At 36.3% G+C, this 23422-nt stretch overlaps 1 protein-coding gene across 1 annotated transcript in view; it reads left to right on the top strand.

Annotated features, from left to right (window-relative positions):
- The window catches only part of gabbr2 (gamma-aminobutyric acid (GABA) B receptor, 2), a 199458-nt gene that overhangs the window by 19288 nt on the left and 156748 nt on the right, over positions 1-23422 (top strand). The window lies entirely within an intron of this gene.

The following is a 23422-nucleotide window of genomic DNA, read 5'->3' as shown; positions in this document are numbered from 1 at the left end:
AGATGGATCTGTCACTAACAATCAGACTTCTTGCTCGCCCTGTGTATGTGCCCAAGAGTGAAAAAAGAATGAGTTCTCTAAATGTGCCTCTTTATGCACAGTATGCATGTATTTAGTCACAAATCCTCAGCAAATGTACTGCAAGGAAATAATTACTTGACATCCACCACCCTGCTTTTTTTCTCGGCCATTTCTGCTGGACTTCCACTAGACTGGTAAACTGGATTAGGTCGTTTTAGGGACTAATAGACTGCATACACCACATCCAGGAACTCATTAGAGTAGTGTAGCAGGATGGTAGATCTTGAGGATGAGGTTTGAGCTGCACTAATGCAGTAGATGGCTTATCTTCAACAAAGGCACAGATTTTCTGCACTATATGACGCACCAGTCAGCGAATAGTTTATTTTTAAATGTATGTCATATGAATGAATGAATGAATGAATGAATGAATGAAATGGTTTATTTCAAGCAATCAGGTCATAATACATACATAACATATCACTTAATAAATCACAAGTAGATCACTTGAAAGGGAGTGGAAGGAAGCGAACTTATATAATCCCACCCCGACTCGACCATATCATTTTTTCTACATGAATTATCAATATCCCGTTCAGGACTTAATATCAAATATTAATAGATTCAGGCTATTAAGGATCATTCATATCATTAATGTAATCAAGTTTCAAAGCATCCACGACAAATCATTTATATTAATCAGTAAAGAAAATTAATACCATAGTGATTGTAAACTTTTTAGTAATCATTACTGTATATTACATAAACAATAATCTAATATTCTCATAGAAAAAAAGACACTTTGTGCATGAATTATGATAATACAAAAATAATTAAACCATCTTCATTTGCTAATGCTGTAAAGATCAAGATATTCTCATAAAAAGAAGAAAATTAGTGCAGATTGTATTAATCAAATAATTATTATTAAAAAAATATAAAAAAATAATAAGTAAAAATTATCTTCATTAGTTTATGGAGAAAGAAAAAAAATCAAAATATTCTAATAAAAAAATACAATTTGTGCAGATTGTTTTCATTAAAATCATTATCATAAAAAAATAAGTTGAAAAGAAAAGGATAAAAAATTACAAAATAAAATAAAAATGTATTTTTTTTTTAAATCAGAATCAGTGCTAAATCACTGCTTAGGAACAAGTTTAAGGCCACGTAACGGTTCTTCTTCGGTGTTTTGACTGAGAGACTGTGAAGTGACTGAGAGACTGTGAAGATATAAGGCACACTGAGTTATTAAACGAGACAAAAGAGTCAGAGATAAGTCCGTCAGACGGTCAAACTTTAACTGCGCTCACAGAAACGCTAACATGTTAGCCATATTAGAAACGTTAGAATCGCTTAGAATACCTGTGACTCTCAACCTTGTTTCCAACATGTAATAAAAGACTTGTAACGCTCAAACAAACATTACTGTGACTACACTAACACCCAAAGTTGTTAGTAACACACACAAAAAAATTCCGACAATGCTATATGCTAGCTGCGTTAGCATATTCACAATAGGACTGAACTTGTTTACATCATGCAAAAAAAGTAGACTGGCATTTTCAATCAATCTATAACTATTTATGTTGTACATAAGGTGCTGAACAAAAAAGACACACTAGTTAAATTAAAATAACCATAAGACACTTTAAATTAAAAGCAACATTAATAAAACTGACATAAAAGTATACAATTTTGACAGAACGCTGTGTACTTCAAATGCTTCAACATCAGTAAACACAACCAAGAATTAATTCATATAGAAGTAAATTTCTAAATAAATGTAGGGTTTTAAGTACACCTTATAGTATAGAAAAAACAATAGTAGTTTGGAAAAGAGAAACAAGGCATACTTTTATTTCTCGAAGTATTTGCACTAATAAAAAAAAAACTATGCTGGTACTCACACATTAGCATTCTGCTGCAGGACCTCTCTGCAAGTTTTAGTTTACACTGCCGTTTTAGTTCAACTTTCTTACAATTCAAGATCCATCTTTAGGGGATGACACCTTAATCTTTACCAAGGTTGTGACCAAACCCCTTAATAGTCACTACCAAGGTCACTATAGAGCTTTCCCCATTAATTTGGGGTGTCAAAATGAGCAATTCTGAAATCCAGTACCCTAGAACCCTTTCAGAGGTCTCTCCAAAGGGCATCGATCTCACTAGATTAGGAAATATGGACCACAGTGCATTGCGTTTAAATTATTTGAAACAATGTATGTGCATTTTAATTGATTATCCAAGATTTCATCATTAGAATCCAATGGATTCATAAATACCTGATAAAATATTCATACTTCTTAGGTTTTTACTTTGGCAAATGTATGACGTCATATTTGCCCTTAAAAAAGAAAAAAGTAATTTGTACAAATTACGTTAAAATCCAGTGCGCTAGATACACTTTATTGTCTTTTAGGAGTTGGGGAGAAGTGACCCTTGCTTCGCTTTAGGGGTTGTCATTGCGACAGTCACAAGAGACCTCTCAACCACAGCTCTGAACACACAACAGAGGTGGAGAACATGGTTCACTCTGACTCGATGTCCTAATCATGCCTTGGTTCTTGTTTGAAGTTCTCCTGTGTTAAAGACCTCCCTCCTGGAAGGCGCAGCCAAAAATTACCACCCCTTACCCCAACGGCAGATTCAACTCCCCACCATGAAATAATCGGTGGTCACCTCTGCCCTCCAGGACACTCAGCTGAAGGTTGCCTACTACATCGTCAACCTTATGTCTACCTACGGTGTCCACTGATGGACACCTTTGTTTTGGAACCAAGTTTTTCTTTCTTATGCAGTCAGATACTTTCAATCATACCCTTCCAGGTGTCATAGAGTCATTGCATTGATAGATCTACTTTCAAAACAATTTATATTTTCATGACGTTCATATTTTGCTACAGCTTTTATAAATCAAATAATATGAGAAGATTAACTGTACTGAAACACTTTTTATTTACAAAGTACATCATGAAAGCTACTGAAAATGGGTGAAGATCAAGATTGTAATCACTAGAAAAATGATTTTGGCAGTAGCTGGGATAGGCTCCAGCAACCATGTGACCCCAACTGGTATTCAGTGGGTTCGGAAAATGAGTGAAAGTACAAAACATTGCTTGATTACTTGATAGATTATGAACGTCTACGCACTGACATACACACGCTAGATTCAAAGCTACAGAATTTCCATGATACAGAGATGTGACTCCTGCAAACCTTTCTGCTATTTCATAATTTTGCGTGATTTTTCCATTGTAACATACAGTGACAGCAGAAAAATGTTTGTGGCTTTGAAATACAGTGTTTGTCGAGGCGTGTGCCTTTTTTATAAACAATGTCCGGCCTTATTTAGATCAAGAGGCATCTCAAGGAAGATCAAAGGAACATCTAAGCTCAAAGTGAAAAAAGGGTTATGTATTCATTATGTAAATGAATTTTTTTCCACCGCTTCAGTTTTAGTTAAGATACATCTAAAATTGGATGATGAATACAGACTAAGATAGGGTGGCAAAGAGAAGCTGTGAGATTAGCGGTAAAAATTAAGAAAGGCAAAAATATGGAAGTGTTTAATCTTCAGAGGAAACCTGGCTGTGTGTGTTTATGCTTTCATGAATGTAAAGTACATGTCAGCCTGCTCAGTGCATGTGTTAATAGGGGGAAAGGGGTTTCCATGGAAACCTGCTTGTGTTTCTTACAAATAATCAGGTAGACTTGTTTCAAAACAGCAATAGAAAATTATAAACCTCTTTCAAGACTGCTGATTGACTGAAAATTAATGCATGGCTTTCTTTTAAATTTCTTCGCTCCTATCACTGTGGCCCCCCTCTCCCATCATCCATTGTCTTTATTCTGCAATCATAAATACTCGTCAAGTGCAACATGCTGCAACCTGGAGGAAATAATCAGTCAAGCGTCATCACGATGCCCCCAAAGTTGCATTGGGTAGGGCTAGGAGCCCTGCTGGTACAAAGACGCTCAGAAGTGTAACTGAGGAAAAAGCCATTTTCATTGTGGAACAAGTTTTTACAGCTTTCTAAATAGTCACTTTGTGAACACTTCGTGCTGCGGGGACTTCTGATCAGAGAATCGCAGGTTCAGTTCCCACCTTACCATGTGTCAAAGTGTCCTGAACCCCAAATTGCTTCTGATGGTCATAGATTGGTACCAGTGTTGGGCAATTTTGGGTCTTTTAAGAAGGTAGAAAAGTGCGATAGTATACAGCATTTACTGTATTGACCATTTTTACACAATGCAACATCAACCTATGGCAGTATTGGAGATCATATTTGCAAAATCAATGTCTAAGAAAAGCCTTTATCCTAGTGTGGGGTATATTGAATAACATATGCTTGGACAGTCCAACAATCGGTTTTCATCTTTGCAAACTTAAGACCTTTTTGAAAAAAATGGTGTTAAGTGATCAAATCTGTAAAAAAATTACATTTGTGCTGGTAAATTTTAGCCCACAGTCAGAAAAAAATATCGATTTATAAAAAAAAGCTAATGGTGGTAAGAAGTTTCTAAAATTGTAAAAAAAAAAAAAAATGTATATTTTTAAAGTCGGATGTTTGCTTTTGTGTTTTAACAAGTGCCTCTATTTATCCTATGGCCAATAACATAATTCAATGTGATGGTGAACAAAAAGAAGAAAATAGTGTTTGTTTATCTCCAGAGCAAAAATGTGCTAGCAACAGGGAATGCCCTTTTTGCGAGCTCGCCATACTAACCAGTTCAAAATCTACAAAAAAAATTTAAGTGGCTTCCCAATGATGATCAAGGAGTTGTATATACGTATATATAGCCGAAGGATGTCTATTACCGCTCAATATTCATCAAAAACACTTCTGATCATGCTTTATAAAACACATATTGAAGTATTGTTCAACATAAAGAGTTTTTTTTCTTAATTCAGAACAAAAGACTGTATCGTACAACAATTATGACAAAGATGAAGAGTGTCGCTCTTTCTCTCTGTGCCGTAAAATCAGATAAATAAATCAGATCATAAACACCTGCTGTGGATGTTAATAATCCTCTGCGAATATTTTCTTAAGCATACCAGTTTTTTTCAGCTGGTTCTGAGTCAACTGATGCCATTTCTCCATGCAGGGACATTTAGAAGCGCCCCTCTTTTTCGCGGTCTGGAGAGGGCTCCGCTGTGCAGAGATACACCTCAGTAGTGTAGCACCTCCTTCAGATGCAATTATTTCATATAAGCATCTTAAGTTGTCTGAGTCTTTGTGACAATATATATATATATATATATATATACACATATATACGTATATACACATACATATACACACATATATATATATATATATATATATATATATATATATATATGTATATATATATGTATGTACCTATATACGTATATATATACGTATGACTATAAATAGATAAAAGATAAAAAAATTTAAAAAACATTATGGTCCAGGACTGCTACGGGATATAAGAAAGTAAGAAGTAGTTGCTAGCTGTTGCCCCAGAAGGAGATGGGGGGGGAGACGGACAGAGATTTCTTGCATTTAATCCGCTTCCGACTTTCTCTGAACAGAGCCTTTAAATGCATGCCAGAGTTTTAGTGACAGCCACTCTGTCTAATCGTCTGTTTTGGCCTCTGATGCCATTAAGGGTCACGGTTCAGAGTGAGAGGAAAAAAAGATTGTGAGTAAAAAAAGCTGCAGAGATGAGATGATACAGGAGGGAATTTAGTACAAGACAGCAATGCTGAGTTGCTTAGAGACACTGCAAAGCGTGTGGAAGGTATTTCTTCATAACTCCCACTAACACAGACTACTTAACTCTATTAACTAAAATGCTCAGGCATACTTGTGCGAGCATTTGCCAAAAGGTGATAAAATGTCTTCCTTTTTTCTTTTAAGTGGTAGTGTTTGAAGTACTTCAAAGCACTTATTGTCTTCCCCAAAGTAGACGGCGGCCTGCATGCTCTCTTTTGGAGAATAATGGAGGAATCAAGAGTAAGGCAGAAAAGCACAAAGATATTCAAATCCACAAAAGAGAACAGATTTTCTTGAAAAAAAATTTAACTTTTAAAGCTTTTGCTGATTTGACACAATTTGGATTTAGTACATTTTTAAGCCACTCTATTTTTTTGGGAGAAGCAGACAAGACTCAACATCAAGGATTTGAAACCTGAGTTTGTCTATCCTACGGGCCATATTGCCTTGGTTCTGTTGTTTGTTTATCCATGTTTTTTTACTGAAGTTCCTTTACCGAACAATAAATGTTTTTGCCATCAAATAATGTCTTGGGTCATCCATAATGACAACCATTTCTAATCTACAGTCAACTTGTATGTCTTTTAGAAAATTAACACAAACCTGAAGCATAACTAAATGCTATAATATTATAAACTAAAATCAAGTTACGATTAAAATAGATTTTTTATTGAATAATACAATTTTTAAATGTTTTTATTACATTTTTTTCTCTTGTTTGTTTATGATTTAAAGGTTTTCTTCCGCTCGAAAACATTAATATTCACAACTAGTGTTTAGGCTACATTTTGCTTTAGTTTACTCCATAGTTTGTGCAATTGAAGCTAAATGTAACGCCTACAACTGATGTATTCACAGCAGATGTACACCTAATGAACTGGTTTGACAAGCAAGCTGCAAATGTGTGTCATGAAAATGTGTTTCTAACATGTTCTTGTGGCATTTCTCTCATATGTGAAGAAAATTACGCTTAAAATTGCCTTTTTGAGTATTTCTTTATCCAATTTGTGAATTGGGAATTATGTCAAAAAAGAAATGTGTGATGTAGAAAAGCTAGAAAATAGACTTTTTTAGTTAGAAATGTCTACTAAAACCTAAGAAAGAAAACAAACAAAAGAGATGATCTGAGAATAAACAATAAATTGAAGTAAACAGAGTGAACCTGGTTTGATTGTTGCCAAATCTGACAACAGAACAGAACAAATCCTCACAACATGGCAGATATTGCTCTAAAAATGAACTTTTTAAAAATCTTTTGGCAACATGTTAGGTAATCATGTAATCAAACAATTTTTACACAAAATGTGCTAAATCTGCGACTCTGGCTCTACACACTTTAGGACAATAAGGGCAGATTTAATGTTGAAGTGAAAGCACTGATAAGTGGCAGGATGAGCAGAACTAAATTGGCTTCTATGTGTGATGTGGGAGGCTATTTTTTATAGCACATTTTGTGTAAGCACCTAACAATACTGCACCTGTGTCTGGTTTGTATGAATAAACAAAGAAACAAAGTTCCAGAAGGACTTGTCTTTTTGCTGCATTAATGGAATATTGTGAATTTTTGCAAAATAGCTTATTTCAAAGGTAGTTAACATGCAGTGTTGGGTTTATTCCTCCAAAAACGTAATATACTTCTTTTCTTTCTGTCTAAAAGTAATAGTGTCACACAAAATATAACTTTTTAATACAAATATTTGTACACTTTTCTTTTAAAGCTCATAAGACTCAAACCTGGAGAAACTGTTAAAATATAGTGTATCTGTAATTAAGTTGGCGTTGTTATCAAACATAGAGACTTAAAGCATCTGGCTGGTATCATTAAACAGTAAAGATTTTAATAAACCAACCACGTTTAAACCAGATTTTTCAATGTAATACTACAGCTTCACTTGACAATTACAATATTTGAATTTAATAAATTGTTTCAATGATTGTAAGAAGACATTTATTTTCTAAACCCGTTTTTGTCCCTTTTGGGGTCACGACGCTGCCTGAGCCTAATTCGCCACTCTTGGGCGGAGGAAGGTTACACGTAAGAAGACAATGTGATAAAATAATAATTTACATAATACATTTTGGCACAAACAAGCGTACACACATTATATTTTTCGCAATAGATTATAAGGCCCCCGTCAATAAGTGGTCTATTTTCTAACTTATGTCAGAGAGATATAGTAGTACCTTTCCATCAAACTAATTTTGACAGGTGACCTTTGACCTGCGCATTCCATAGTGATGACGTAACAATTTGATATAAACTTTATACAAACTTTATATAAAGTTTATATCAAATTGTTACATCATCACTATGGAATGTGCAGGTCAAAGGTCACCTGTCAAAATAAGTTTGATGGAAAGGTACTACTATATCTCTCTTATGTCATATCTATATATAAAACACACCAAACTGTGACAGAAGAGTCAGACTTAGTAAAACTTTTTGTAATTACATTTACAGTAATTTTAGGACTTTTTCCTAGTATGCACCACGTTAGCCACATTAGAAACATACTCCCAACCTTGTTTGCTGCTAATAAAAAAACAGGTAAAACTACAGCTAATGTTTTGTGACTACGCTTCCTCTCGCCTTTTTTTCTACTGGCACATTAAAAAAAGAAACAGTCCAACACTACTACATGTTAGCCACATTAGCACATTCACAATACCTTCAACACTCAGCCAACACATACATACAATGCATACATACATATAGAAAAGATGTAAATCCAAACCTTTGTAACACATAAAAAAACAGACTGACAACTGTGAAAGCAAATGTTAGTGTGACAATGATAACTCCCGACCCGATATTAGCTGTGTTAGCGTATTCACAATACCTGTTGCTCTTTAGTAACTTCACAAAAAAAAAAAAAAAAAAACAGTCCAACATTACTACATGTTAGCCACATTTGTATATTCACTATACCTGTTACTCCCAACCTTGTTTGCAACACATAAAAAAAAAAAACAGGCTAATACTGCTAAAACTAACGCTACTGTGAATTTGCTATCTTTGAACTTTATTACACGTAAAAAAAAAAAAAAATACGTCAGATGTCACCACATGTTGGTTGCATTACCAAAGTTAGCATATTTACAAAAGCTGTAACCTCCAATATTTGTAACACATAAAAACCAGACTGATGGTGGGAAAACACACATTGCTATGACTAAGCTAACTTAAGACTTGTTAGCCAGGCTAGCGTGTTTGCAAACCTCTAACTCCCAACCCTTTTAGTAACACGTAAAAAGAAAAAAAGAAGTCCCACATGTTAGCCATGTATGTCACATTAACCATATTAGCATATTCACACCCAACCAAACATTTTGACTTAGTGCTGTAAACCTCATAAAATCAACATTAGTAAGCACAACCAGAATGGATCCATATGAAGGTTTTAAGGTTTTTCTTGTACTTTACAATGCAGAAAATACAGTACTCCGATAAAAGAATTAGTGTACTGCCCTCGCCTCACACCTATTCAGACACTATCCTCTACATTCCAGCTGATATCTTGGAAAGATCTGCGGCATGGATAATTGCTGCAGATATCAGCACCTGCTTGGTGAGTCTTTAGCTGTTTACAAAAGTGTGACCTGTCCTGGTCATTGAATAAAGTAGCTTAATGTTGTTTCTAGCCTAATTAGTATGATGTAGTTATTTGGTCTTATTTACTATATCTAAATGAATACCTGTAGGGGAAAAAATGGTAAATTACCTCCTGTTAAAAATACAGTGTGAAATATTTTGCCTTTTACTGACAATTTTTTTTTTTTTTATCAGTTGTTCTTTTCACCATATATGCTTTTACATTAATATTTTGTCACATTTTCACAATATTAAGACACACATTAATCTGTCTGTGTATTTATCTGCCTCGATGAAAAACAATTTTCCCCAAAACTAAGCAAATACTTCAAGACAATTGTGTTTTTTGGGCATATTTTAGGGATTGTTTAGGCATCTCACACACTGTTAAATTAAATGTGGAAAAAACTGTGAATTTAAAAGATAAAACACACACCTGAACCCAGCTAGAGGGATATTTTCCTGGCAGCTGGGGCAGCAGTTGTAGCACACAAGTGACTGGTCTCAGGCACGCACAGCTCCCAATCCCTTCCTACACACAAAAGCACACTCTCTGCTCAAACCCCCAGCAAGCCGGGCCCCGTTCCACACCAGTGGCTAAAAAGATGGGCAGTGCAGCTGACACTTGTGCTGAAAAGAGGAAGAGCAAACCAAGCCAGCTCCCCCTCATCTTGCTTCCCCTTCCAAGTGCTGCCGCTGCTTTCATAGTCCTCAACCCCTTCTGCAAGCCATTTATGGTTTCTTTGGAGCCAACAATGGTGTTTTTGATTGTCGTCATGACTGTTGACTACACAAGAATAATGGCTCTGGTATGTTGGAAAGCAGCAGTCTACAGATGGAAATGTTGGGTTTGTACGTTTGTCAGAAACGGTCACAAAAGTCTGTTATTCTATCTCTGCTTTCTGTTGTCAACTGAATGTGTTGTCGTTATGTCTAGCTTGAGTTTCTAGATAAACTCATTTATCATCAAGACGTGCATGGATCTAGTCGTCTACAAGCGGATAAATCAAAATGGAACAGAGCAGGAAGCTTTCTATGTCACAAATACAGTCTTTTTCATCAGAGTGGGTCTTTAAAACTTAATGAAACTAAGCAAAGGAAATCCAAAAAGAAGTTGGAAAAACAAAAGTGACAAATATAAACAGAACATGAATGTGATGTACAAATAGAGAGAGGAACTTCAAGAAAAAAAGTCATTTAGAAAGAAAACAGGATGTTTTGACTTCAGGATAGTTGAGTTGGTGTAAATAGATGGGAAATGTAAAAAAAATCACACTCTGATGGGTCTTCACCTGTTTTTATAAAATTGACCAATCCTGTTTAAGCATCACGCAGGTGACCAGAAAGGGAAAAAAAAATCAGAAAAACAAAAACATGCATGTAAATTCTATGTCTGAGAATCACTGGGCACCTCATGATAGAATGCAATACCCGATACGTGGCTCACAACATCAATGATATCGCGATAGTGCGATAATTGGTAGAAATCATCTCTAATAGCTCAGATTCTATAGAAAAACATTTTTCGGGGAAAATATATCCCCATTTATATTTTAGTTTGAACACTATCACAATAAAAAATTGTCTTATTTTGGACAACAATTAATGGACATTTTTGTGAAAGATTGCTGAAATCAGTAATGTCTTTGACAAGCATTGACACCAATTGAATTTTAATTATTTGTCAAATTCAGTGTTAACAATAGTAAACATGAACAGCAGTGACACTACTGAGTGCAAAATAGTTGTAAACAGAACAAAAATTAAATAATTCAAGTAGCTTTCAGGCAGCTACTGGCCAACCCCATCTACCTCCAAAGGAACGTCTCATCAAAGGATCATGAATCTCTTATTTACTCAACTCAACTAAGTTATTGGACTCATACTGTCAATTATCTGCACAACTTTAATTGAATTGAGGACCTTATTTTTAGATGAACCACAGTTTCTCTTTTTGGACATCACCACATTTTTGTTGAGTTTCTCTAAATAAAACTGACTATTTAGTGAAAAATCTCTGTGAACGTGTAAAAAGAACGTGAACGTGTTAAAATGAAACACACAGTACAATAACATTTACGTAAGTGTTATTAACTTCTCCAAAATAAAATGTCAAAGGCAGAGCATGCTGTCCAGATAGTGCAAAAGGTCACACATGAACTTATTTAACATCTTTTCACAACTACTCAGATGTCTAATTACCACTGTACTGCTCTAATTATTTCTGTTTTTTGACTTCGTTGTAACAAAGAGTCCGGACCACTATTGTGTTCTCATTAATTTAGCACTACCCTCTAATATCTGCCCAGATGCCTATTGGTCTGGTAGCTTGGCAAAACTGATGGGAACACAGATCAGAGGGCAGACAGTACAAGTCCCTACTGGCCCTGCCTGATAAAACATCCTGCTCCGCTAGCTGTGTTGGAAGAGAGCAGTCAGCTGGTTACCACAGAGGCTGTGCTGAGAAAGGATGTTTGCAGAGATGAAAAAAAATGTTTCTGTTCTCATTATTATGCTTCCAGAGGAGTTGAGAGCAAACAGCAATGCAAAAACTTCATGACATATATTGTTGGCATTTGAGCAAAACCATTCAGAATGTTTATCTGTATAAAAGGTTCAAGCTCTGTGGGTCTGTACCTGCGTGTACTCAGAAAGTTTAAGCATCGCCAGGGGCGGAGCTACAGGAGAGCACGGGGGGCAGCAAAAAGCTGTGGCCCCCACTAGTTGCAGTCAAGCTCCATTCTTGTGCCCTGGAGGTTTTAAAGGTTTCCTCCATTAGCTTTGGACCAACTGGAGCCACACCCTTCCAGCACCATACCTGGAATTAATAAATAAAGATAGACGCACAGATCTACAAACACAGAGGTCTCAGTGTGACAGAAATAGACAACACAAATCACAGAAGCGCACAATGAAGAAAAAAACAAAAACCAAATACCTCCATGGCTATAGGACCCCCCTACTCAAAGTAAAACTTCTTACCCCAAAGAAGTATTTACACTAAGAAAGTGTTTACACAGAGTGCTCGCCACACATATGCAGAGCACTGGCCAAACAAACATGGAGCTCTAGCCACACAAACACGAGGTGCTAGCCACTCCAACGAATATTAGCTGGTCCAAACGAATGCAGCCACTCCAACAAACGCTAGCTACTCCAAATGAACGGTAGCTACTCCAAGAAATGCTAGCCACTTTACCGAACGCTAGTCACTCCAACGAACGCTAGTAACTCCAATGAACACTAGCCCCTCCAACGAACAATAGTCACTCAAACAAATGCTAGCCACTCTAATGAACACTGGCTACTCAAACGAACACTAGCTATTCCAACGAACGCTAGCCATTCCAATGAAAGCTAGCCACTAAAACGAACGCTAGCCGCTCCCATGTTTGAGTCAATATCATTATTAACAAAGATTAAGAAATCATCAATTCAAGCTTCTTTAGGCATTGATAATAGCACCTCAGTTAGGCTAAGGTCTCATGTCCCAATAGGCCACCACGCAGCAACCTGAATGCAAGTTTTTTAGCTAATTTGGCAAGTGGCATTTTTAATCTGGAGGTAAGAGTCTCATTCTTACACGGTTTAAAAAAAATTTAAATTTTATGGCGACTTAGGGAATTTTTCTTTAAAAGTTGACATTGATCAGTGGACACCAGGGCAGATTTCAAAGTTGCGTGGTGGATGATGCCATTACAGGCGACAGCCTGGTTGCCATTGGACCTGGTTTGCGAACTGGCAGCAGCTCTGACTCTGATCATCCATATCTCTTGTGCTGTCCTAGGCACGTTAACCTTGGGAGTGGGGTCATCTGGAACCCACCACGAGACGGCAGGTAGACATGAAATCCTGTCCACCTGTGTGATAGGAGGGATAACACTTCAATGTAAGGGTAGGGTCATCTGGACCCCACAAGATTGCACAAGGGGTACCAAGTACCACCAGCCGCCCGGTAGCCCGAAGGGTCATATAAAGTGGGCCATTCTGCACGCCCGACGGCTGCCTGACTACCACCGTCTATATATTCATGACAACACCAATGATTTTCATTAAAATTTTGCGACATCATAAAATGTAAATTATTCTACAGATGCCTCCCTAGATGCATTGTGACTTTAGAATTAGAATTACTGATGTTTTAATATTAATGAAAATCAAACTGTCTAAAATATGTATTTTTGATCCCCTTATTTCTAACGGCCTTCCACTCTGCTGTTTTCATTTGTCACCCAACTAAAGTCTTGTGCCCCCAATCAAAAAAAATTCAAGCTCCACCAGTGAGCATCACACAGTATTACTTTGCATGCAACAGGATCCAATTGGTTTCAATTCATGGAATGCTAATTTAACAAGTACATTTTTTTTTGCTTTCTGTCACTGGAAGACAGATGTAGAGCAGGAAGTCGAAGAGTGGATCCAAAGATCAGTGTGAGTCTGCAGGGTAAAAGGGAAGTCAGCTGGGACCCCCAGAGTCTTGTGACTCACTATCGAATGAACAAACTGCACAAAAACACATTCAGGCATGCACACAAGAAATGTGCACTTGCAACAGACACCGGTTATGTTTTTCAAAAATGTCAAGATGTCTAAGTGACAGAGACTTTCCTCTATCTTCACCTAAAATAGGAGGCAACCCTAGTCAAAAATAGTAACCCCCCAATAGTTGTTTTTCCTCACTTCTTGCAGAGGCATGTCTCAAAACATTGCTGACAGCTCGATCAGACAAGTTATGTTAATTTTTTTCCCCTTGAGATTTAAAAAACTTTCTTATTGCAACTAGTACTGCCACAAACAAATATTTTAATAGTCGACTAATCACTGATTCTTTTTTCCGATTACTCGACTAATTGGGTCATGCACAAAGTGAATGTAAAGCACACATCTTAACCCTTATTAGCTTTAAACTAACTAAAAACTAGACATAGCCACACTAGCATTATCGCAGATAGAATGTAAGCTGAATTTGGCCGCAAAAGATGCTAGTGACGTTAGCTGAAGATGCTGATAGCCAGCTAAAATATTAGTTAAAGGCCAAATTAGCCTAAAAAAGCCTAGGTTAAACACCTAGCATGTAGCTGTTTCATTAGTTAAACACAAAATAGCCTAAAAAACAAAAAAAAAGCGTAAGTTAGCAAAAACAGCTAGCATGTAGCTGAAATATTAGCTAAACTTCAAATAGCCTAAAAAACCTTAATAAATGCCAAAATAGTACAAAAATCTGGCATAATATCATTAAAACTTTCAACTTTACTTCACTCTGCCTCCATATAATATAAAGTAACGACTAATCAACTATTAAATTAGTCATCGACTATTTTTAATAGTCGATTAGTCGTCGATTAGTCAGCTAATCGTGGCAGCCCGAGTTTCAACAACCGTCTTTATTTCCGGAGCATTTTAGTTGGGCGCACCATAAGATGGTCTTTAAGAGATGTTACTCAACAACCAAAACACCAAAAAGAAAGAAAAAAAAAAATCCAACAACAACAAAAAGCTACTTACTTCAATTAACTTTAACTCTATACATGTTTACACCATTTACCATTTCTTTATTTTTTCAATTTTCATCCAAGCGTGTAGTTATATCTGTTAATGCAGGAAAAATGCTGAATTTTGATCAAATGCGATGGCATTTTTTGATGACAGCAAACCCACATTGCCAGAAAAAGAGAGTGTTTTGTATGCATTTTTATTCATTTTTTTATTTTAAGGTGTAACACAAAAGCTGGAGTCTTCTTTGGGTAACTGTGCTTCTAGACAGACACACTCACTCAAAACATTTGTACTTGTGTTCATCTGTAAAAGAGGAGATTGCTATTGATTCTTCTCAGTGCTGCTGTGTGCTTTTGTGCGTGAGACTTGTATCCAGTTGCTTTTTCCTTAAAAAAAAAAAGCCGTTTAGACTTATTTTTTCATGAATAAGGCCCAGGACATAATAGTCGTTATTCTAATACCAAGAAATCCAATTGGAAATCTCTGATTTGTGATCCACAATTATGTTAAGAATTAGCTCCTACAAATGACTGCGTGCTGATTTAATGTCATCATTCCTAGAATGGGAGAGGAATTGCTGTAAATTGAGAACCTCAGTCAGCTTTTCTTTAACTGAAACCAAACTTTGAGAAATGGAAGAGCATAAAAAAATTATAATCTAGTAAGGTGTCCAGATGACCCCACCCTTTCATTGATCTGTGATCCCTCCCATGACAAAGGTGGACAGCATTTTATGTCTGCCACAGACACCTGTGAAAATAAAAGAAATAATTGAAAAAAAAAATGGAACTGCTTTTGGATAGAACTATATTTTGAGTAGGGATGTTTTAATTATGATTTTTATTTGACAGAAAAGGCAAACGTGTATCAACAAAACATTCTGTAACATTACACTTGACTCAAACAATCTAAACTACAGTTTTAGGATCCCGGACAAGCCCCCAAAAATGTTACCCTTGAATTTGTTACTTACTTGCATTCTTTTTAAGTGTTTTTAAATGTTTTAAACTTTTTTTTTATTATTCGCAACTTCATCTTGTGGTGCATAAAGGCCAAAAATAATACACTATCCAAAAATTTATCAACTCAATTACACTTTCAGTTACAATTATGAGTATAAAAATTAAAAAAGCAAAATTGTTGGTTATAACCAAAAACTGCTGATAGAATCACACGATTTTCTTATTATTTAAGTTTAAAACAAAAAAGCCAAATTCCAATATAATTGGCTAGCTGGTTTATTAAAAGTGAAGTTGTTTCCTGTCTTTTAAATTTCTCCTTATCAGGCCCCCTCCTCCCTGTTTCCCATCTGACTGGCAGAAAAGCACGTTACCCAGAAAAGAAACGAACATGTCAAGGCATGCTGGGTCCAACAAAAATAGACAGAGATGCCCTGAAGACACACACTTCTGTCAGAGATACAATTCAAATCTGCAAATACCGTCACATGAAAACCTCTCTCAAAATATCAGTGATGCAGTTAAGCACTTCAACAGGTTCTCTGTTGCCATGGGAACGTCTTGCCTGTTGACCAATGGGCATGCGAGTGAAAAACCCACCTCTTTGGCTAAACCAAGCAGAACCACAAGTGGGTTTGTGTTTGCAAAATTGTGGTTGAATGCAGAGATAATGAATGAAATTCTGGATTTTTGTGTGAGAAAATGTTCATCAGCAGACGTGCCACCCTGCTCTGCGACGCCTTACTGAAAACTATAAAAAGAGCTAGCTTGCGCTTCGATGACATCTCTCAAAGGGAATTGGTTTGCTCACACACAAACCATAAAGACTGACAACATTTCCTCTAATGACTACTGCCATGATTATCCTACCAGAGGTTCATGTGGGGGAATGTAGAAAACATGAAAAGAGAGCAGTGTCATGCTAGTCCTGCAACTCTGTGGATGAGCTGATGCGAGGAGACTCAAAGAAAAAGAGGATCATGAGCCAGATCCCTCTGCATTCTTCTCTCCAATGTATCGGCCCACGCGCTGCTTTCCACCCACATTATAGCAACACTGATGGAACTTTTCTTCCCCCTCCCTCGCTTGTTTTCTCATTCTCCTTTTTTCTGCTATTTCTGTTTAGATTCTCTCATACATGTTTCAATCTGTGATACTTCATATACTCTTCTTGACTTCAAACTTAAAAAAGAAAGAGCATGTTTTTGAAAAATTTAATTAATGGAAAAATACATTTAAATAATATAATAACAATGTTAAAACTGCTAAGCTTAATATTTTGATTAAAATGGCAGTTCTAATATTAATATAATTATTTAAAATATTTTGACTTATTTTCCGCACTATAGTGCACAATGGATTATAAGGAGAACTGTAAATGAATACTAAATTTTATAACGTTTATCATAAACAAGGCGCACCAACTTGCAAGGCTGTTCACAAAACTCTAGAACTAGTTTGTAACATGCTACACGTTAGCTAAATTATCCTATTTACAATACCTGTAACTCCTCTTGCAACACATAACATACAGACCAATTGTCACAAATGAGCAGACGGCTGGATTCAAGTGCAACAGGTTTTTTTTGGCACAGACAGGAGAACAGGAGTGAAGCACAGCGAAAAGTCCACAAAAGTAAATCAGGGTCAGGCAGAGGACACCAAGACTAGTCAGGGTCCAGACGAGGGTCGGGGCAGGTGGCAAACAATCAGAGTGGAAGACAAAGTAGCTGGAAATACTGCTGGGAGTGATTGCAGATGGAAAATGGCTGAGGGTCTTCTGGGAGTGACAGCAGGGACTGATGGGAAGTGTAGTGTGGTGACCCAGGAAGTGCTAGTACCCATGTGATGGATCCAGCTGATGGCCAGAGGGGGAAACAGGGGACAGATTGACGACACCAATACCACTAAAACAAATGTTACTGTGACTATGCTAACTTCTAACCTTGTTAGTGGCACATTAAAAGAGAAGACAGGCCAGTGCAGCTACACGTTAGCAACATTATTGTACTCAGAATTACATCCAACCTTGTTTGCAACACGTATAACAAAAAAAAGAAAGAAAAGAAACACAGACTGATACAGCTAATACAAATGTCAGTGACTACGTTTAGGCTACTTCCAACCATGTCAGTAATATTTAAAAAAACGCACAATCCGACAGCGCTATCTGTTAGCTTAAACGCAAAAACACCCAATATTGTTTGCAATACGTAAAGAACAAACGGATACAGCTATATCAAATGTATCTGTAACTATGCTAACTCAGAACTTTATTAGTAACATGTAAACAAACACAGTCCAATTTTGCAATGCGTAAAAAAAGATTGATATCGCTAAAACAAATGTTTCTGTGACTACGCTAACTCCAAATCTTATTAGTTACATATAAACGAACACAGTCCAATGTAGCTATATGTTAACCGTGTTAACATGTTAACAATAACACCCAAGCTTGTTTGCAACACATAAAAAAAGAAACTGATACTCCTAAAACAAATGTTTCTGTGACTACACTTACTCCAAACCTTATTAGTAGCGTGTAAACAAACAAAGTCCAATGTAGCTAAACGTTAGCCTTGTTAGCATGTTAACAATAACACCAAAAATTGTTTGCAACTCGTGAAAAAATGTGATACTGATAAAACAAATGTTTCTGTGACTAGGCTAACTCCAAAGCTTATTAGTTACATGTAAACGAACTCAGTCCAATTTAGCTATACATTAGCCATGCTAGCATGTTAAAACTAACACCCAAAGTTGTTTGAAACACATAAAAAAAAAGAAACTGATACAGCTAAAACAAATGTTTCTGTGACTCCAAACCTTATTAGTAACATGATAACAAACACAGTCCAATGTAGCTAAATGTTAGCCTTGTTAGCATGTTAACAATAAAACCAAAAGTTGTTTGGAACTTGTGAAAAAAAAGATGCTCCTAAAAAAAATGTTTTTGTGACTACGCTTACTCCAAACCTTATGAGTAACATGTAAACAAGCACAGTCCAATGTAGCTAAACGTTAGCTTTATTAGCATGTTAACAATAACACCCAGCTTTGTTTGCAACACATTAAAAAAACAGATAGACATTTGACAGAGTGCTGTGCACCTCTAAAAATCACTTAGACATCGGTGAGAACAACTAGAATCAATCCACATATAAGGCAAAATGTATTAAAAAAAAATAAATAAATAAAGGCTTTATAGTGCTGAACAATACAGTACGCTAAGTTTTAAATCGGAAAATCTCTTTTTTATTTAGCGAATCTGGTCCGTGTCTGAATGACAGCATCATCTCAATGGACAGGTTTGAATGAGTCTGGAGTAGTTTTATCTGATCTCAGCAAGTGAAGGTGCCTCATCAAAGGCCTTCTGGCCTGGCCTGCTCCCCTGGGGGGGTAATGCCATCCTCCTGGATACACATCAAACACATGAAAGAAGCACCTCCAGTCACACCTCACTTCATCCGTTGCATTTATCATAACCCCAGAAAGGGAGTTATTTCCTGTGATGGGAGGAGAGGAACCTGCTTATGTGAATGCATATCCCTCTTATATTAGATATTATATTAGATATAAGCAAAAATAAAAAGCAACTTTTAAATTAAGTAAAACCATTGACTTGTTAAAAAGTAGTTAATAAGGGTTTTGTTTTTTATGCATGCTCCAGCATATATTTAAACACATCAAATTTAGAGAACCATATTTTCTGCTCAGTAACATCCCAGTGTATTCCATGACTTTCAGTGTGCAACCGTTCCCTCTGCCAGCTGGAACGCGAAATATTTACAAAGGAAGTGGGCAGAATTGCCACCATCTTAGATGTATTGATGCATGCCAAAGTCTGGGTGATGAGTTGCAGAGGACAAAGTCAATATGTTCTCTGCTGTTATTTGATCTACAACTAATAGTGTTTGCGGGGAACTCAATGTAGAGCAACACACTGCAGTGTAGAGCAGATATAGGCACTTTTCTTTCTCTTTTTTTGGTTTATCTTTAAAGGGGCCCTAGCGTAATTTTCTTAAGCCTATCAGAGTGAACTATATCTATATATAAGATCATATATTACCTTTGGAACACTAAAAGATGAATTATTTATGGAATATTAGTTATACGTTGTGAGTTTTTCCCTTCCTGGAAGTGAAACGGCTTGATTCCTGAAGCTCCGCCTTCCGCTGCATGACGTCATCCTAGTCTGTATTTCTTCCACCAAAATAATCCAAACTTCTTCAAAGATGGATGCACATACGATATATCTGCCTTCAGTTGGCCTGGCCATCCCTTCGCTGCTCCACAACACGGTTAGCATCGATCTTTCGTCAGCACGTTTCCAACCGCTCGTTTTCGTGGGTGTGGGAGGGGCTGATGCAGACAGCGCAGGTTTTTAGAGGATTACTCTTAAATACATGAACGGATCAAAATACCACTTTGGGGTTCTTTATAGTGAGGAATAATCAGTAAAATGCATTTAAAATCTCAAAAAGTAGAATATTCATGGTGGGGCCCCTTCAAGTTTCTGTTGAAAATTAATGTTTTATATTTATGGTTATTTGTTCTCTGTATAGTTCAAATCCAGTGCTTTTTTCTTTCCCAAGTCTAGGTAAATGTAGATTGTCGTGTCAAGACGTGGGGGGCTGCAGTATGATTTTAGGGCAGGAGCCTGGAGGTTGGTGGAAATTTGAATGTTGGGCCACACTTTGGACATGCATATTTAATCTCTTACTACAGGAGATGTTGTTGATGACATTTAAGTAACATATGCTCGTTGATGTACTGTAACTCTTCAACCATTTCACTTGATCAGCATGAATGTGATGATCCTGACGTGGACAAAAATGCTTGGCACCAAAGTGTTGCATATCAGCGTAAAGCCGCTTTTCTTCGCTTCAGAATCTGCTGGAATTACTTTAATTACGTAAATAGTTAAAGAGTTAGGGTAGTCCAAAGAATGTCAACACAGCGGTGTTTAAAGATCTGGGGTCCACACAGACTCATTAGATCAGGGGTCAAACTTATTTTGGTTCAGGGGCCACATTCATCCTGTCTGATCTGAAATGGGCGGGACCAATAACATAACAGCAAAATAACGTATAGTCAATGTGTTATCAATAACTTTGTTATTGTTTTTTTTCTCAGCTGGAAAAAATACCTCAACTAACCTAGTAGCCTAATCACCTATTACATCATTTATTATGTTTATTTCTTGATCTCTTGATATGCCCGTCTTGGGTTTCCTTTGCTCCCCCTAGTGGTGGAATAGCACAGTGCAGTCATTTCGCTAAAGAACCCTAACTTGCCACAGGAATGGGCAAGAAACTAGATTTTTTTTCAACATCCTTATTTGGTCTTCTTTTCACACACCACATTAGAGACACCTGAGGTTTTTAAAATATTTGTCTAAATATTTGGTACTGATCAGAAAACACATAAACTCTGATGGCTTCAGTTGCATATTTCTTCTTTGTGTTTGTCTTTTTTTCAATTATTATTATCATTTATACTAATTTTGGCTCACAAAAGATGGAGTCAAGGTAAAGGAAACATGTGAGAGCATTTGTTGATTTTTTTTTCCCACTTTAGCATTTTTGACAAATGCATTAAGTACAAAAGCATAAAGAGCCAGCAGAGCAAGATACTAAAGCCTTGGAGGTGTCATTATTTCAATGTTGCTGCTTAGTCTTCCTATGATATGTTGCATGTGAGGGACTGTTTGTTCATCGGGACAGAAAAGAAGCCATTGGGCTTAGAAAAACAAGGAGGGTAGAAAAAGAAAAGGGAAAGGCTCCTGTAAATGCCTGGTAGCCTCTGTTTACCAAAGCTCAGCAACATCCAAGGTAAACTAGAGAAGACTCCTAACCTCTCCCTGCAGGCCAAAATACCTTCAGTGTGAACATATTTTACTTTAGGTCTATTGTAAAATGTAAATAGGTTTTGATCTGCTTTCATTTTGGGTGGCCTTTCAAACAGAGAGAGTAAGGCTAATACTTTGGGGCAATGTGTTATTCAATAGCGTCTAAAAGTGAATTTGTTTTAGGGGAAAATAGAGTTTCTACTACATTTTGTCATTGTTATTTAAATTATAGAAGGATGGCTTTTTTTCTTTAAAAAAACAAGGACATATTAATAAAAAATAAATGTCAAGCATATTTTCCCTTGGTTGACAAACCTCTGCCTTACATTTGTTTTTAAGACAAATGCCACACGTACATGTTAAAAACTCAAAAAACATGATTTTCACCTTATAAATAAAACTATATATATATATATATATATATATATCAGAGTACAGCTGTGAGAGTAAAAGTCTGTACCAAACTAAGCTCTTGGTTTCCACATGACACTGTTTGCTTCAAATATCAGCATCATGTTGCATCTCTCACTCGGATGTGGTCTCTAAGCTTCTGATATATTACAACTCTCCTTTTGTTTTTTTGTTTCTATAATTGAATCACATTTCCGCTGATATGCTGCCAGTCTCTCTGCAGAGCACATTGTAGCAAGGTTTGTCCCCAGTGTGAAAGCGTAGTATCACAATGAAAACTTGTGAAACTGTGATATGGCAACTTTTCTATTATCCTGTAGTGCGTGTGGCGGGATTCATGGAAGGTGATCTCTCATGTTAAGCGTGGTTCTTTATGTGACTTCATTTAGTATGCAACACAAAGCACGTCTGAGATGAAATCACTCTGAAGTTTGGATCACTATGTGAGCAGAGATATGAATATATAGAGAAAAAAACAGTGATATGGAAAACGCCCATATAATTAATAATTCAGATTTTACAGATACAGTGATGTAATTCAACAAAATAAATGTTCTTCAGGTGACAAAATTGACACTTAAGCAAATATTACATTTAGTGATCTGATCAAATACATCAGTTTATCAAATTAGCTCACATGACTGGATATTTTTACCAACCTGCTCAGTAATAGTATTAAAAAATATTATTTATTGCTTTTCAAGTGTCGTTCAAACACAGAAACCTGTGGTACACCATGACTAATATCTTGAGTTAAACATTCTTGAATTTCTTTTAGACAAATACTAAATGGTTGAGTTTAATTTAATTCATTTTATTTTTAATTCACCTTCTCTAGTAGCATTGTGGTTACTGATTAATACAGATGCTGAACTGAGATTGAAGAAGTTACAATAAAAGTATCTTCAGACACTAATAAACAAAATGATCATTTGGGGTCAGAGTAAATAAAATAGACTTTTTGAAAAGTTAGTTTCTTTAGAAGAGTTGGGTTCTTTAGAAAAGTTAGCTTGTTTAGAAAAGTTAGCTTCTTTAGAAGAGTTAGATTCTTTAGAAAAGTTAGCTTGTTTAGAAAAGTNNNTGCTCAGTAATAGTATTAAAAAATATTATTTATTGCTTTTCAAGTGTCGTTCAAACACAGAAACCTGTGGTACACCATGACTAATATCATCTTGAGTTAAACATTCTTGAATTTCTTTTGCTTGCTTACTGCCCTTTACGCCTTGAGACGCTTAGGGCAGCAATTTTGCTGTTTCTGTAACCAAGTTGGGTTTTATAGGACCAGGTGGTTAGCCCTGTGCCAAACCCCCAACCTGGAGGGCCAGTGGACTGCTCTTAGTCTGGC

Source organism: Oryzias melastigma, linkage group LG11, assembly GCF_002922805.2.
Source record: "Oryzias melastigma strain HK-1 linkage group LG11, ASM292280v2, whole genome shotgun sequence".
Taxonomy (NCBI): domain Eukaryota; kingdom Metazoa; phylum Chordata; class Actinopteri; order Beloniformes; family Adrianichthyidae; genus Oryzias; species Oryzias melastigma.
The sequence above is the reverse complement of the archived record's forward strand: the minus strand, read 5'-3'. Positions and strand labels throughout refer to the sequence as shown.